Source organism: Lepidochelys kempii, chromosome 3, assembly GCF_965140265.1.
Source record: "Lepidochelys kempii isolate rLepKem1 chromosome 3, rLepKem1.hap2, whole genome shotgun sequence".
NCBI classification, from domain to species: Eukaryota; Metazoa; Chordata; order Testudines; family Cheloniidae; genus Lepidochelys; species Lepidochelys kempii.
Window position 1 is genome coordinate 21,553,271 of NC_133258.1, and position 6,527 is coordinate 21,559,797.

Here is a 6,527-nt window from a genome sequence, read left to right on the forward strand (position 1 = left end):
TGGTATGTGGGTTAATTTCAGTACTGATGATGTAGCTTACTGGATAGATCGTGGACCAAATGACTGTCAACACCACACTGGGCCATTTGACAAATCACGTCATACTTTTACCAACAGCAAACAAACAAGATATTGTCTACAAAAAATATTTTTCGGCATGAAAGCGAATGGTGAGAAGTACACTCGAGAATGGCTACTGTATTCACCATCAACAGGGTCTGTGTACTGTTTTGTTTGCACACTTTTTGCATATAAACCCTCAACATCCCGGTTTACTGCAAATGGATTTAGTGACTGGCAGAATACTGTTTTAATTGAACAACATGAAAATAGCACTACGCACAGAGATTCAATGTTGACATATGTAAATTGAAGACAGGGCTTTGGATTGACACAAAAATTGGAAGAACAAATTAAAGGGGAGCGTGAATATTGACATGTCTTGCAGTATGTTATAGCTGTTATTCAAACATTAGCTGAATGTGGTCTGCCTTTCCGGGGCTCAAATGACACATTTGGATCATTGCAGAATGGAAATTTCTTGGGATTCTTGGAGCTTGTAGCTCAGTCTGACCCATTTTTAGCAGGCCATATCTCAACATATGGGAATGCTGGTAAAGGTAACCCATCATACTTATCCAAGACAATATGTGATGAACTCATTGATCTAATGAGTGACAAAGTTCGTTCAACTATTGTGGCTGAAATAAGTACTGCTGGGTACTTCAGTTTATCTGTCGACTCTACACCTGATCTTTCACATATTGATCAATTGAGTATTGTACTGAGATATGTGTCTCCCACAGATGGAAAACCAGTTGAACAATTTATAACATTCCTCAATTTGAAAAGCCACACTGGTGAAGAAATGGCAAATCAAGTACTGCATTATCCGTGCCAAGTTTGCAAAATAGATTTCTCAAAGTGCAGAGGTCAATCTTATGACAACGCTGCCAGCATGTCAGGGCGTTATCAAGGAATGCAGAAGAAGCTTTTAGAACAGAACAAATATGCCATATTCATACCACGTGCTGCACACTCTCTCAGTCTTGTTGGCCGCCGTGCTGTTGATTGTTGTCCGGTGGCAGTAAGTTTTTTCTCAACAGTCCAGTTACTTTATACATTTTTCTCTGCCTCAACACACCGATGAGCAGTTTTTAAAACATATTTGGGCAATGATTGTGTGTTGAAATCTCTTTCTAATACTCGCTGGGAGGCACATGCAGTGGCAACAAGTGCAATTCTGGAGTCCTACTCAAAGATTGTGGATGCATTAGAAAGTATAGCTGAAGACCAATCACAAAAGGGAGAAACTATACGAGAGGCAGAAAACATTGCAAACAAGATGCAAGAACTAGAGTTTGTTTTCATGTTGACCATGTGGAATGAAATTTTACAGCACTTTTACCACACAAGTCAAGCTCTCCAAGAACAAGAATTGGGTTTTAAAACATGTGCAGACCTCTGTCAATCATTAGCAGACCACTTACACCTTTGAGGAATGATTTCAAAAGATTTGAAGACATATCAAAAGATATCTTGCCTGATACTAACTACAAAGAAGCCCAGTCCTGCAAGTGAATCAGGAAAAAAACAAGCAAATGATAGCAGTGCAACAGAAACAGCATTGAATCTTAGAGACAAATTTTGCATATCTACTTACTACACTATAATTGATACACTTGAAGCTCCTATGAAGTGGAGAGGTGACGTGTACAAAGAAGTATCAAGTAAATTTTCTTTTCTAAATGATATGGACTTATCTGACGAACAATATTCACAAGGTTCCCAAAAGCTAGTTGACTCATACCCTGTTGACTAGAACATGAATCTCTGTGGAGAAGTACAGCAGTTCCACTGTTATATGCACGCAAAGTTTAATGAAACCGGAAAAATGAAATTCAGTCAAATTGATCTTCATGACACAATATTGAAAGACAGAATACAATGTGTATTTCCAAATGTAGAGATTGCACTACATATTATTCTAACATTGATGATTACTAACTGCTCCGCAGAACGCTCTTTTTCTCAGCTGAAAAGAATAAAAAACCCTCAGAGAACAACAATGTGTCAGGACAGACTTGATTCACTTTCCTTATTGTGTATGGAAGAGGACATGCTTCATCGAGTCAGCTTCTATGAATTTATCCAGAATTTTGCAATCAGATTTTGCAAGCAGAAAATATAGAAAGAAGCTATTTTAATTTCAGCACACATGTAAGTTTTGTGTCATTTCGAAAAATAAAATTTTATTTTACGGTATAGTATTGTTTTTATTTTGAATCACATATGGGGGAGCACCATAATCTTTTCAGTGCTTAGGGCCTCTACAGGTCTTTATCCAGCCCTGTGTAGCAGACTCTTTAATCTCTCTCTCTCTAAGTGGTCTCAGTGCTAGGGGAGGACAGAACACCACACGCAGGAAGTGTGTGGGTTACATCACTATATGGATTCCTGGCTGTTGCAGCTGCCGCTCAGCCCACAGACAGCCTTGATAGCATAAATAGAACAACTGCTTTCCTTGCGGAGAAGCCTAGAATAGGAAGAGCACAGCAATCTTTGCCCGACCCCCCCAGATGGCATCTTCTGTGTTGTGACTACATGAGGCCTGGCACAGAATCCCAGCCAAAGCTGGAAGGTGTAATTCTTCACCAGAGCAGCTCCAGTGAAGCTGTAGTGCAGTCAAGGCTCAGGCTTTATTACCACCATCTCCAAGGCTCCCACCCATGGCAAAATATCGATCACAGACTCTGAGGCAGGCAACAGCTAAAGGCACATCCACAGAATCCACACAGGACTAACCCAGTCATGGCACAATCCTACAGCTCTTATTCCGGCAAAACTCCCATGTCTGGAATTTGGACCTAACTGAATGAATAAACCTGGTTTGTGAGTTTGCACATCGCTATGTTTTCAGAGGTGATTTCTTTAGCATTTGCATGTTGTTATTATTTATTACTGGTATTATCATAGCACTTCGGAGCCCATTCTGTATTGTATAAATACAGAACAAAAAGATGGCCCTACCCCAAAGAGTTTACAATCTACTGTGACAGACCCAGACCAGTGGGGTACAGGAATCTAGTTGAAGGCAAATATACTGGCCACTGGATGAATGGTTTTCTGTCCCTTGAGTGACCAGAGCAGGGGCTTCACTAGAGCAATCAGGAACCTGCTAGAACCAATTAAGACAGGCACGCTAATTAAGACACCTGGAGCCAATTAAGAATATACTAGAATCAATTATGGCAGGCAGACTCATCAGGACACCTGGTTTATAAAGGACCTCCCATCAGTTAGTGGAGGGCATGCAAGAAGGTGTGCTGCTGGAGGACTGAGGAATACAAGTGTGATCAGGCTTCAGGAGGAAGATCCTGTGGTGAGGATAAAGAAGGTGCTGGGGGGGGAAGGCCATGGGGAAGTAGCCCAGTGAGTTGTAGCTGTCACACAGCTGTTACAGGAGACATAGACAGCTGCTATCCACAGGGCCCTGGGCTAGAACCCAGTGTAGAAGTTGGGCCCAGGTTCCCCCCATCCTCTCAACTCCTGATCGGACACAGGAGGAGTTGACCTGGTCTGTGAGTAACACCAGAAGGGAAGATCTATTTTGGAAAGGGATCTGGCCTGTCCCTGACCCAGTAGGTGGGACAACAGAAACTGTGGAGATTGTTTGCCATTTCCCCCATGCTGGCCAGTGATGAGGTTAGCTGAGTGAACGGCAGGTTTGAGCCTCGAGCAGAAGCGGCCAAACTGAGAGCTGCCATGAACCTCTGAGGTGAGTAAATCTGCCAAAAAGTACAGAACCCACCAAGGCAGATGTTAAGGAAAAGTTAGCACATGTGACTCCATTTTGGTTTGGGGCCCACCATTGTTTAAATGCCAGCACATCATACACCAGGAGGAGTAATCCTTAGATACTGAATCCCTGTGAAAATCCTCCTCCTTGTCTCCAGCCTGCCTTGACTCCCAGTATCTGGTTTTTGTCAGTCTCTAACTCCCTGTCTCTTGGCCTTGATGTGAGGCCTCCCATCCTGATAATAAAAATTACTGATGCATGGCTTTAGGACCATGCTGTGTAATTAACATACTGGTATAGCACGAGGAATGCACCAAGCAGGGATAGGTGGTAGATAAGATAAGGGTTTGTTTATTGGCTAAGGTTTCCGATGCACGAGGGCAACATCTTTTGCTAAAAGGTATATAACCTTTGTATAATCTGCATTCAGGGTCCCCTCCTGGCTAGCAGGGGGGCACCATGCTCGAGCGTAATAAACTTAGTGTTTTTTGGGAACTCTGCAGTTGTGGACTTTATTTCTGTGCCTCAGCCTAGATTTGAACTGTGCGTGTCCTACCAGGTGTAATTCGTAGCACTTGTGTGCGTGTCCTACCAGGTGTAATTCGTAACACAGAGGAGGAACTTTGTCACACTACATAGATGGCCCTGTTGTAATAATTGGGCCTACAAATTTACCCTAGTTGTGAGCTCACCTGTGAGAAGTGTGTGAACGTTTATAAAGTGTCATGGTAACCTGTGTTGATGGGAAAAGCTGCAAAAGTAAGAGACAGACTGAATTAATCCAAACAAAAAGGCCTACTGATCTAACTCAAGGACTTCATTAAAATCATGTGTGGTAAACACAACAAGCATGGAACCAGAAATCAATTAACTCAAACTGGTGTGTTGGAAGGTAGGCCTATTTGGTGGACAAAATAATGAGAAGATGAGCTGTTCTGCGCATCACTTCCCTTTTGGGGTCCTTAAAAAAAGAAACTTTGAGAGAAAACCTGGCTACTGGAGTGAGCTTCCCCATGATAGCTGCCACCTCCACCAACTCATGAGACCCCAGGCCTTATTCATCCTAATCCTGAGAGATGTCTGACTCCTGACAAGACTGGGCAATCAGAAGGCATTACCACTTCTGCTGCTGAATCCCAGACACCACCTGGGATGTGAGACTTTGTCTCTCTCTCCCTACCCTTCACTATGTATCCCTTTCCTTCCCTGGCTTACTTCTTCTCTTTCCTATCTCTCTCCTTTTGCAGTCTAATAAATGTCTGGGTTAGCCAGCCAAGACTTCTGTAAGCTTGTGACCAGATAAGTGGCTAAAAGCAATGTCCTAAATAGCCCAATGTCAGTACAAGTTTGCCAGGTCTCAGGGTGGCTGATAAGACCATGTGCCATGAGTGTGTTTCTCCAGCAGTGAGAATTCAAGTGAGTCGACAGCAGAGACAAAAGCTGCATTTTCTACTCCTGGGTGAATTCTGCACATGCGCAGAATTTATGTTTCCTGCAGATTTCTTTGCTTCCCCACAGGAAAATGACTCTGACAGGGAAGCAAATGGAAGCCACAAGAGCTGTCATGCAACCCTCCCCCGCAGTATGTTTCAGGTGTCCAGGTCAGCTGTCAGATAGGTAAGTCACTGTGGGGCAGGGGGCAGGACTGGGGAGGATCCAGCTGGTGGCTCGTACACTGCGCCGAGCTCATCTGCTAGTCCTGGCTGGGCTAGGGAGGATGGGACTTCCTCTTCCCCTGCATGGCATCCAGGACCAGATTTCTCCCCCAGCTGCAGGAAAGTCTGCATTCTCCCCCTCTCCCCCACTTCCCACACCCATCACTCCTCAGCTGCAGGGGGAGTGATCCATGTACAGGGAACAAGTCCCCCATCCACCCAACCCCTGTGCATTGAAACCCATTCATACTCAGACTCTCCTGCTGAGCCTCACCCCCCCACACACTTGGAACCCCATAATGAGCCCGACTCCCCCTGCACCTGGGCTACCCAGATGAGCCACCCACACTCATATCCCCATCTCACTGAGCTCCAACCAGCTGCACCTGGATCCCCACTGCACTGACCCCCACTCCCCCAGCATCTGGCCCTCTCACAGAGCCCCCCACACCCAGACCTCCCTGCCGAGCTCTATACCCCCCACACCCAGACCCCCCCCACTGAGCCCCAACCACCTTCACCCGGACTCCCCCCGCAGAGTCCCATTACCGTTGCACCCAGAACCACCACCACCCCACAGGCCCCTGTGTATCCAGATCCCCCTGCACCCAGATCTCCCACTGAGCCACCTACACCCAGATTGCCCCACACAGAACCCAGTAAACCCATACCTTGATCTCCCCCCCCACACACACACACTAAGCCTCTCCACACTGCCTGCACCTGGCATGGATGGACAGGCCCCTGGGGTGGTTCTGGGGCAGGCCCAGTATTTGCGCTGTGTCTGGGTTGGGTGCAGCTTCACTGCTGAGTCTGTGTCCCGGGGGGTGGGGAGCTGCACAGTGATTAGTGGCCTGTGCTCTCTAATGCCATGCTGGAGCCTCCATTTATTGACAAATAAAATTTGCAGAATTTTAAAATATATTAATTTTTTGACTCAGAATTCTTAATTTTTTGATGCAGAATTCCCTCAGGAGTAATTTTCTCCTTTTGCTGTTCTTTTCTGTTCCCTCTTGTGGTATTTTCTTCTATGGAAATAGGAGCAGACTTTAACAGGAGCAGCAGTAACTACA